This window comes from Rhipicephalus sanguineus, chromosome 11 (assembly GCF_013339695.2).
Source record: "Rhipicephalus sanguineus isolate Rsan-2018 chromosome 11, BIME_Rsan_1.4, whole genome shotgun sequence".
Lineage (NCBI taxonomy): Eukaryota > Metazoa > Arthropoda > Arachnida > Ixodida > Ixodidae > Rhipicephalus > Rhipicephalus sanguineus.
This window is the reverse complement of record NC_051186.1, coordinates 26,084,251-26,096,251: the sequence shown is the minus strand read 5'-3', so window position 1 is coordinate 26,096,251 and position 12,001 is coordinate 26,084,251.

Sequence of the window (12,001 nt, the reverse complement as noted above, 5' to 3'; positions counted from 1 at the left end):
CGAGTTGGAAAATTTTCATGATGGTTAGCGCAAACGCAACACAGACGAAACGAAGTGTCGTCGTTTTTTCTTCTTTTCGTCTGTGTTGCGTTTGCGCTAACCATCATGAACAGAAATTTAGTTCATCTCGATGAGCGCTTAGGCATTGTTTGTTTATTATTTAGCTGTCTCGTAAAATTATAAACACTAAATGTAAATTGGACAACATGTTCAAGGAGTATGCCTTTATGCACTCTAATAGCTACTTAAAAACAAGTTACTAAGGTTACCATCACCTTAAGTGGTTTTTTCTGATGTCATCTCCCCAAGAAGTTTGTTCGTAAGCTGTAGATACACTGAATTTCGCGTAATTTCCTATAGCTTTACGTCCTAAGCAAAGCAGACGCGTTTCTTCTCCTTGCGCTGACGTTCGATTAGAACATACACTTTTCACGAACAGATGGGTCGGCTGGACCACTCTGTCTCGTCTTCTCTGCTTGAATCCGTGATGCGCACACCGATTGCTCTACCTCCCGTCTCGCTCTCTCGCTTAGGCCGATGCAAGCCCTACCCTCATACTATGCGGTCTGTTTGACCAGTCTGTCCCATCCAATATCACTCCCGCAGCAGATTTAGGCTTAACGAGGGGAGATTCCCGGGGAACCGCGTTACCTTGATGCTTAGATATGCGCCTCTTTGCTAACGACAGCTGAGAAGGATTCGACAGGGCGAAGGGAGTATACGTGATCCCCTTAATCGATTAGGAGCTAGTCGAGCGGTTCCGGTCAGCTTCCGGCCGTCCGGTCACGTGGCTTATTGTGCGGCCGAACGCTTCCGATTAGATGCTACTTGACCTTCTGCCTTTTATCTTTTTCTCTTGTGCGTACGCTGATCTTATCTGGCACAGTGTTGGCTAGAGATGGCTCCTGCTTGCTGGCTCATGTTTCCGAGGCTAAAATATTCGGCAGATCCCACTTACCGTGGGAGTCGATGTTATGCGAAGCATGTGGCGGGAAGGTGACTGTGGCGTAATTTTTTTTTACTGAGCGAACCGCTACAAAATGACGCTAAAGATAAATACGCACACATATATGTTGAAGAGCCGCATATCGGTTATATAACCAGTTGTTTATAGTTGGGTAACACTGCCAACGGCAACGTGGGTATTATCAGCAGCAGAAACGGTAAGCTGTTATATAGTGCTTATACTTGTGCCTTATGATGGAGAATGCACGCACGTTTCACGAACCTGTGTGCATGTGTGGAAGAAGTTCTTGACAGTTCTTGAACAAGGTCATCATCATTGTGCTCAGTGCGCAACAACAGCAGCTGGTCATGACTTATCCGATCCGTTCGTGATCGCAGTGACGAGGGGTCCATGTATAGTGAAGTATCTTACCTCATACTTCACTACACATGGATCCCTCGTTAGAACATCATACAGCTGTTGGAATTCGTCGTTGCCTCGGTCATTTCGTCGACAAAGTGTCTGTCGATAGAGCCGGCGACATGTCGGAACCTGAAGACACCCTTCGCGTTGGTGAGGTATAGGCCGTCGAGGCTGCTAGGAATGGATAGTGCTACGTAGACAAACATCAGTGGACGATGCTTGTAGTATTCGTAGACTACCTGGGTGTATGTAGCGAACGTAGCCATGTCTACAAAGCCGCTGTCAATCAATCTGGCATCACCCTCGGTCAGCATGAGGCCATCGCCCAGCCTCGTATGAAATGAAGTGGACAGTGCGTCGTTCTGACGGACTAAGTGCACTTTACGGTGCGGTGATGTGAATATGATACGTAACTTTCGTTAAGATATTCCTCCATGGTCGAGCAATGCTTCAATAAAGTTTGCTGAATCACAGGAACACACATGTCATATTTATTAGACTGCTATAAAAGCGGAGCCAGCACTGAAACCACAGACGTTAATCTGATATGACGCCTGTATCGTAGGAGTACACCTCGTAGGAATATCATGTAGTGTTTATTGTTTCTAGTAAAATTAGATAGCAAGCACCATAAACACAAGTGTCACGAGGCTGTTAAATTAACTAGCTCTCGCGTAGGTTCGTATAAGCAAACCTGGATGACACAACCGTCATCGAGGGAAGGAGACACGAGACCATTTGCGCCCAAAGAAAAGAACAACACTCAGTATATTTAAACAAACGGAGAAAGAGAGAAATTGATAGAAAATGGAACAAAACATGAAAGAGATAGAGAAAGTTAACAGGACTATGGGCCGCTTAATAAACTGTAACAATGCATAGATGTAAGTTCAGAATGAAAAGACCGTTCACCGTTCCGTACACGTAGTCCCACAGAAGAGACGCAGTAGTGCAGGCGGCGATGCTGGAAGATGCGGGAGGCAGGCTCGGCTTGGATGAAGGCGTCGCTCGGAGGGACAGTGGCGTCGGGCGAGTCGCGGTCAGCGACCTTTCAGCGTTCGTCCACCGACGCTTGGAGAGGGAGCAGGAGATGTAGGCGTGCCTGGCCAACGCCAGACGTTGAGAAGAGGCCTGGCCAACGCCAGACGATGGAACCTTGGGTTTGTGTCCAGGTGGGAGCCCGCAGCGGCCTCGACGCAGGAACCTGCTGGCCGCCACTCCCGCGCCCTGGTCACGTTCTTCTCCTGGCCACGTCTCAGCCCCGTCTGCTCGCTCTTCCGTTTACACCCGTGGGTCTCTTCTTCTCACTGGCGTGGAAGATCCTCATTGGGTAAAATGGTCTTGCGTAACTCACGCGCCCTGTTTGACGTCGTCTTCTTTGATTTGCCGCCCTGAGAACTCGCGTCCGCACATTCAGTCGTCGTCTTTCTTTTTTCTTGCGTCGGTGCACTCGCGCACTTTTTAAAACGCGCACTTCGCTCATCACAATAAGTCCCCCTTTCGAAAAGTTTTTTTTTCTAAAAAACTGTCGATGAGTGCGCGTTTGGCCACACACTACACATATGCAACGCAGTCCACTGCACTGTCTTAACGTAACACACGTAATGGATCTTGAAAGTTACCACACATTTTTTTCACATTTACACCGTCATGTGAAAAATTATACATCACGTCACACTTCGCATGGAATGCAAGTTCATAAACAAATATTTACAAGATCGAAGTACACCTCGGTGGTCCGCAATCCAAAATCCAAAAGGAGCAACCGGTTTTCGAACTCGACGCTCAAGTTATAGCGTCCCAAACAAGCCGAACAGCGCTGATCACCTGGCTAGAGAAAAGAGACCGACGCCCTTGGATTAATTTTCCACCGTAGGCTCGTTTGTACCTGAACCTCTGAAGCATCGGATTCTCAGCCACCAAATTGCTAGCGTCAACGCCGGAATGTCTGCATTCCAGTCGGAGGCGTTGTCTCCATGCGCACCAGTGCAGGAGCGTCTGAATGACGGCTTCCTTCACGAGAATGCTTTGCCTCGGCCCGTTAGCTTCTAAAGGTCCAGAAACCTTAAAAGCAATCACTGATGCACCCCAAGACGCCATAGAGCACAAGTCGGCTTCCTTACTGCTCCGATAGCAACGAACTGGCGAAATATTACTCTCTTGAGGATCACTTGGTACCAGTGAAGCGTCTTGTTCTCCAACACCAATGACCCCTCCATCTGCGTCATCTGGCCGGCCCTCGTATTCACATTGTGCCGACGGAGCTTTCGACTCTGTTCTCCGTTTTTCGACCATTGCTTCTACACTCTGCTTTAATTCTCCCACACAAATCGGTTGTGCATTTACTCCAGACGTTACTCTCGTTCTCTTTTTGGGAGGATTACTTATGTGGTTCTCGACCATATCCGTCCCATCCGCTACCGCAGCCTGTGCTACACAGGACTCTGCGGCGACCGACTTGCTTCCTGCACGGCTTTCGCGCAGAGCTATGTTGCATGTTTCTGTTGCAGTCGGTATAACTGAAGACTCTGCGTCTTCACTAAATGTCGCCCCACAGACTTCGAAAACAGCCTCCGTGGGAACATCTATTACCCTTACACTAGGGATCCCTCTTTCTGTATGCGCTCCACTAAGTGTGCAATCTGTTGCACCTTTCTGGATAGCGACATCACTTTCAAAGGAACTTGAGCCTTCCTTTCTTGCTAAGTTATGCCAACCCATACTTGGCTCTGACCTGAGACCTTTGCCGGGCTCACCCCTACTATCCACCTCTCTGTTACCGCCTTGCCGCTTCATTTCTATCTCCGCAAGCCGAATCCTTAACTGAAGCGTTCTCTGTTTCATCTCTCGAAGTTCCATCTCCTTCCTCCTTAATTCTCTTTCAAACTCCAACTGCTCTTTCCGCGCTTCTATTTCTTCAGCTTTCTCTTCACAGATTCGCCTCAGGCGTTCCTCGCACCATGCAGTGAGCTCCTCACCTTCTAGCCCCATGCGCCTTGCCAATTCTTCTAAATCTGCCCTATCTTCGCGAGCTCGTGCCTCACGCTCATCAAGCCATGCCTTCAACTCGTCACCCTCAAGCCCCATGCGTATCGCTAACGCCGTTAGATCTGACGTGGTCATTTCCCTTCCTTGTGCACAACACTAAATTGCACAAACGGTCTCGTCCTGTCGTAGCGGACGCCAATTTGTCACGAGGCTGTTAAATTAACTAGCTCTCGCGTAGGTTCGTATAAGCAAACCTGGATGACACAACCGTCATCGAGGGAAGGAGACACGAGACCATTTGCGCCCAAAGAAAAGAACAACACTCAGTATATTTAAACAAACGGAGAAAGAGAGAAATTGATAGAAAATGGAACAAAACATGAAAGAGATAGAGAAAGTTAACAGGACTATGGGCCGCTTAATAAACTGTAACAATGCATAGATGTAAGTTCAGAATGAAAAGACCGTTCACCGTTCCGTACACGTAGTCCCACAGAAGAGACGCAGTAGTGCAGGCGGCGATGCTGGAAGATGCGGGAGGCAGGCTCGGCTTGGATGAAGGCGTCGCTCGGAGGGACAGTGGCGTCGGGCGAGTCGCGGTCAGCGACCTTTCAGCGTTCGTCCACCGACGCTTGGAGAGGGAGCAGGAGATGTAGGCGTGCCTGGCCAACGCCAGACGTTGAGAAGAGGCCTGGCCAACGCCAGACGATGGAACCTTGGGTTTGTGTCCAGGTGGGAGCCCGCAGCGGCCTCGACGCAGGAACCTGCTGGCCGCCACTCCCGCGCCCTGGTCACGTTCTTCTCCTGGCCACGTCTCAGCCCCGTCTGCTCGCTCTTCCGTTTACACCCGTGGGTCTCTTCTTCTCACTGGCGTGGAAGATCCTCATTGGGTAAAATGGTCTTGCGTAACTCACGCGCCCTGTTTGACGTCGTCTTCTTTGATTTGCCGCCCTGAGAACTCGCGTCCGCACATTCAGTCGTCGTCTTTCTTTTTTCTTGCGTCGGTGCACTCGCGCACTTTTTAAAACGCGCACTTCGCTCATCACAACAAGTGACGTTGCACCGTCAAACCCTTTCCTACAGACACGTGTCTGTAGGAAAGGGTTTGATGACGTACGCGACAGGATTTTCACGTTATTCATGTCATGACCCAACAGTCATATTCGTCAAATCCTTTTACCCGCCCATGTCAATTTTCGTCTACACCAAGTTAAGGAGGCGATTATGAGAGCACCCAGACGTAGGCGGCTAGATAGATAGATAGATAGATAGATAGATAGATAGATAGATAGATAGATAGATAGATAGATAGATAGATAGATAGATAGATAGATAGATAGATAGATAGATAGATAGATAGATAGATAGATAGATAGATAGATAGAAACGCTCAAAGTGCCAAAGGTTCGCTAAGAAATGCTTCGCATATAAAAGACTAACGCTGAAGACACAGATAAATTCGAACACCCATGGCATTTCTTTGCTTGTGTGTTATGAGCCGACAAGGAGAAAATGGCACAACAGAGACGGGGAAATTAAGCAGAGGGACATCTTCTGCGTCGTTGTAGAGCAAGCAGAGACAAGAAAAAGATGAGCCGAATGAATCGAGGGCGCGTTTCTTTTGTAAACAAAGACTAAGCGAGCTAAGAAAGGTATATGGGACATTAATTGTAATGTTTAACTGTACTGTAGTAAATATGGAATAAATGGAACGGAATTCTGGAATGGAAATAAATGGAACGGTACAAATGGAACGGAAATGGAACTGCCATCGGAAGGGACCAAGCGTGCAACTTACGCATGAAGTGAAATTAGCAGGTTCGGTCCCTACCGGCGGCAACTTGTTTTATTACGATAGCAATTATATGGACAGTCTCGGCTGATATTTGCCGTCGCCGCCGTCATGCACCGTATGTATGTATGTATGTATGTATGTATATATATATATATATATATATATATATATATATATATATATATATATATATATATATATATATATATATATATTGTCAAGACGTTTATTAGCAGGCACTCGGCGACGGCGACAGTCAAAAGCGGGGCCGACTCTCTGCACGAGGAGCGTGCTCTCAGAGAAGAGAACGACCCACTGGAAGGCGCTCGAGAGGACGACCCATTACTCAGTAGAAACGCTTCGCTACAATTACCCCGGCTGCGAAAAGGGAGCCGCCTGGCGACCTAGCAACTTGTTACTATGAGCGGGTCATGGTAGGGCTTCAGGCGCGCCACGTTGACAATGTCGCGCCCTCGACGGCGCATGTCCGAAGATGGGTCGATGGGTTCGATCAGGTAGTTCACCGAGGATGTGCGTTCGACGACACGGTAGGGGCCTTCGTATTTGGGCAGTAGTTTGGAAGAGAGGCCAGGTGCAGTGGTAGGGACCGAGAGCCACACGAGCGCTCCAGGAAGGAACGTGGGCGCAGAACTGGTGGTGTCACCGCGAATGCTTTTCTGCCGCTCTTGGCTATGCGTAGTAAAGGTCTTGGAGAGCTCGCGACACTCCTCAGCAAGTCTGGCTGTGGCAGAAATAGGCGTACATTCAGATCGGTCCGGCTTGTAGGGAAGGATGGTGTCGATGGTGTGCGACGGGTGCCTGCCATACAATAAGAAAAATGGTGAGAAACCAGTGGTGCTCTGAGGAGCGGTATTGTAGGCGTACGTGACGAAGGGCAGAATGACATCCCAATTCGTGTGGTCGGCGGCGACGTACATCGAGAGCATGTCGCCTAGCGTGCGGTTCAAGCGTTCGGTGAGGCCATTTGTCTGCGGGTGGTAAGCAGTAGTTTTGCGGTGAACAACGTTGCACTCTTTGAGAATGGCTTCGACGACTTCCGACAAGAAGACACGGCCTCGATCACTAAGCAGCTCCTGGGGTGGACCGTGACGCAGCATGAATCGGTGGAGCAGGAAGGAGGCCACATCGCTCGCTGTAGCCGCAGGAAGGGCAGCAGTTTCAGCGTATCGCGTGAGGTGGTCTACAGCGACGATGGCCCAGCGGTTACCAGCGGACGTCAGGGGAAGTGGCCCATATAAATCGATGCCAACGCGCCCAAACGGTCGGTCAGGGCAAGGTAGAGGTTGCAGACCTGCTGGCGACAGGTGCATTGAAGTTTTGCGGCGCTGACAATCGATGCAGGAGCGAACGAACTTCTCCACGTAGCGGTACATCCCTCGCCAAAAGTAACGTTGGCGAATGCGGTGGTAGGTTTTCGATACCCCAGAGTGTGCACACTGCGGATCAGAGTGGAACGACTCGCATATGTCATGACGCAGACTGCTGGGTATTACTAGTAGCCACTGGCGGCCGTCGCTGTTGTAATTGCGTCGGTGGAGCAGGTCGTCGCGAATGGCGAAATGGTGGGCTTGACGACGCAACAAGCGAGTGGATGGTGTGGCCGATGGATCAGTCAGCAAGTCTATCAGTGAGGCAATCCATTTATTCTTGCGCTGCTCGGTAGCGATGGTGTGAATATCGATGGAAGAAACGACAAAGTGAGACGCTGAGTTGTGGGCATTGTCGTCAGGCAAGGGAGAGCGCGACAGGGCGTCGGCGTCAGCATGCTGACGTCCGTTGCGGTACAGCACGCGGATGTCGTAGTCTTGCAGGCGAAGTGCCCAACGGGAAGACGGCCTGAGGGATCCTTCAATGACGACAACCAGCACAGTGCATGATGGTCGGTGACGACATCAAATGGGCGACCATACAAATAAGGTCGGAACTTTGTAAGTGCCCAAATGATTGCCAGGCATTCTTTCTCGGTGACGGTGTAATTGGTCTCGGCTTTAGTAAGCGTACGACTTGCATATGCGACGACATATTCCGGGAACCCAGGTTTGCGCTGCGCAAGGACAGCACCGAGGCCAACACCGCTGGCGTCCGTGTGTACCTCTGTAGGGGCCGTAGGGTCGTAGTGGCGTAGAATGGGAGGAGACGTCAACAAACGACGGAGCTTTGCGAAAGCGTCGTCGCACTCTGACGACCACGAATTGAGGGGCCCGTTACTTCCAAGGAGCTTCGTCAGCGGTGATATGATAGTCGTGAAGTTTCGGATGAAGCGCCGAAAGTAGGAGCATAGTCCTACGAAACTGCGCAGTTCTTTGACAGACGTGGGTTTGGGGAACTCTGTCACGGCCCGAAGCTTGGCTGGATCTGGGAGGATGCCGTCCTTGGACACCACGTATCCTAGTATCGTCAGCTGCCGTGCTGCAAATCGGCACTTCTTGAGATTCAGTTGTAGCCCGGCGTCGCTCAAGCGCGTCAAAACTTGCCGCAGGCGTTGAAGGTGTGTTGAGAAGTCCGGGGCGAAAACGACGACGTCGTCGAGGTAGCATAGGCACGTGTGCCATTTCAAGTTGCGCAGAACGGTATCCATCATGCGCTCAAAGGTTGCGGGCGCATTGCACAGCCCAAACGGCATGACGTTGAATTCGTACAAGCCGTCGGGTGTGACAAACGCTGTCTTCGGTCGAGCGTCATCAGCCATGGGGACTTGCCAGTACCCCGAGCGCAAATCGAGCGATGAAAAGAACTCTGCTCCTTGCAGGCTGTCAATGGCATCGTCTATTCGAGGTAGGGGATAAACGTCCTTACGGGTGATCTTATTGAGTCGTCGGCAGTCCACACAGAACCGCACAGAGCCGTCCTTCTTCGCAACGAGAACGACGGGAGACGCCCACGGGCTGTTTGAGGGTCGAATGACATCGCGGCGAAGCATGTCTTCGACTTGCTCGGTAATTACACGACGCTCTGTTGGCGACACGCGATATGGACGTTGCCGCAGTGGTGGTTGGGCGCCAGTGTCGATGCGATGTGTGACAGCAGACGTGCGGCCTAGAGAAGTTTGCGCTACATCGAACGAAGAACGAAATTCTTCCAACAGGCATAGAAGCTGGGAACGCTCGACCGACGTAAGGTGTTCAGCAATCGAGGGACCAAATAAATCAGCGGGTGACGAATCAGATGTGGAAACAGCACTGAGCGAATGGGAGCTGGCGCAGTGCGTGTCACCCGGTGCGTCCATAACTTGTGCGTCTTCGAGGGCTTCAGCTCTGGCGAGACATTCCCCTCGCACCAACCTAACAATGTACGGGGATGGGTTCGTAACAAAAATATCGGTGTCGCCCTGAATGACTTGCACGGTCGCAAATGGCACCAACAAGCCTTTTCTAGTGAAGACGCGGTCAGATGGAGAGAGGAGTGCAACGGCGTCGGCGAAACCGGTGCAGCAGACTGAGACAGCCGTTGACGAGTTTGCAGGAAGTGTGGTGTCGTGTTTGACGAGTACCTTGGTCGCAGCCGGTGGACTGTCCGCCGGCGTCAAATCTGAGAATGGTGAGAGCTCTATTTCGGCTGGTGCGCAACGAATTACGGCGGCGTGACGGGCGAGAAAATTCCATCCGAGGATGACGTCGTGAGAGCATGAGGAAATTATGATGAATTCGACGGCGTACAGAGCGTCCTGAATCATGACACGGGCTGTGCACACCGCTGTCGGGTGAATACTGTGAGCGCTGGCTGTACGGAGGGAGAGCCCGGAAAGTGGCGTCATCACTTTTCGTAGCAGTCGGCTAAATTTAGCGTCCATAACGGAAACGGCAGCTCCAGTGTCTACAAGGGCCGATGTGCGCACACCATCTACAAACACGTCTACTACGTTTGATGGGCTTTGCTGAGGGCTTTGGCTGTTCGATAGCGTCGCAGCCCTTGCCTCTTGGACTGCGACGACTAGTTTTCCTGGTCTCGTGCGACCGGACGAGGCCGCATCGGTGACAGTGAGCGGCGTCGTGGGGATGGTGAACGACGGGTAGACGGACCTGGGCGTGACGTCGGTGACATAGGCGGCAGCGGGTCATAATACGGGCGGCTGGACTGGTTGGTGACGGTTGATCCGACTCGAGGCGGCTGCACGCGGTTGCAATAGCGGGCGACGTGACCGGCGCAACCGCACGCAAAGCAGATCGGACGGTTGTCGGAAGTGCGCCATCGGTTTGCCGGGCTAGGTCCCATCCACGTGGCAGGACGCGAGGGACGGGGCGGCTGCTGATATGACGACTGCATGGTGGGCTGCAGTCGAGGCGTGTGAATGACGTCGGCGTACGCAGCCGGCACACTCGCTTCGAAGGCCTGAGGCCTGGCGACGGCTGCGGCGTAAGTTAGCGGGGGCACCACAGGGAGCGCTGGGGGCGGCCTGGCTACAACTTGCGCGTAGCTGAGAGGCGCAGGCGCTGGAGGGGGCTGGTGGTATTCCGGCATGACCTCCGCGATTTCCTGCTCGATTGCCCGGCGTAGGGGAGGCAGCAGTGTGGTCGACGGCTGCTCAACATGCTGCGGGTGAGCGAAGGCCAGTAGAGAAAACTGGCGGGCAATTTCCTCGCGCACGAAGGACTTGATCTCGGCGAGTAAGACGGAGTGGTCCGACGTGGCCGACAAGCCAGCGAGATCGGCATCGCGTGATGGAGGTCGACGCGTCATCAGCCGCTGCCGGCGCAGCTCCTCGTAGCTTTGGCACAGTGTGATGACCTCTGCCACAGTGCGAGGGTTTTTTGCGAGCAGCATGGTGAAGGCATCGTCGTCGATGCCTTTCATAACGTTCCGGATCTTGTCGGACTCAGACATTGTCGCATTGGCTTTCTTGCACAAGTCGAGCACGTCTTCAATGTAGCTCGTGAAAGACTCGCCGGCCTGCTGGGCTCGTTCACGTAAACGCTGTTCGGCTTGCAGCTTGCGAACGGCAGGGCGGCCAAACACGTCGATGATGGCGGTCTTGAAAGCCGACCACGTAGCGAAATCGGATGCGTGGTTGTTGTACCATAGGCCGGCAACACCCGCGAGGTAGAAAACGAGGTTGCTCAGTTTGCCTGCCTCGTCCCATTTATTGGGGACGCTCACACGCTCGTAGATCGCGAGCCAGTCCTCGACGTCGGTGCCATCCGCGCCGGTGAAGACAGGAGGGTCGCGGATGCGGGGGACACCTGGACATGGCGTCGGTGCAAGAGGAGGCGTTTGTTGGGCGGCGTCTTGAGTCATGGTAGCAGGCAGGGTACGGGATCGAAGCTCCAAGGGCATCGAATGCGGACCGTAGTTGTTGAAAGGGCACAGCACTCTCCACCAAATTGTCAAGACGTTTATTAGCAGGCACTCGGCGACGGCGACAGTCAAAAGCGGGGCCGACTCTCTGCACGAGGAGCGTGCTCTCAGAGAAGAGAACGACCCACTGGAAGGCGCTCGAGAGGACGACCCATTACTCAGTAGGAACGCTTCGCTACAATATATATATATATATATATATATATATATATATATATATATATATATATATATATATATAAAAGCCCCAAAGAAAAATAATTCAGAAAAACTTTCCGACCCGCGGAATCGAACGGGCGACCTCTCATTTCCAACGCGCGGCGTTAGACGGTTACGCCACCAACAGTACAGTCTTTCAGCCTGCTAACGGCGAGCTATTTATATACGCCATTTCCTTCAGCATGCTTTCAAGGTCACCACATAGATGGCGCGATGTGAGCGCGTTGCGCGCTTTAAAGATCGTCGCCCCGCTCCTGCGAACGCCGTTGCTCTTCGGCCTACAGGGCGTGGTCGAATTCGTGCGCTTATCTCGAGGA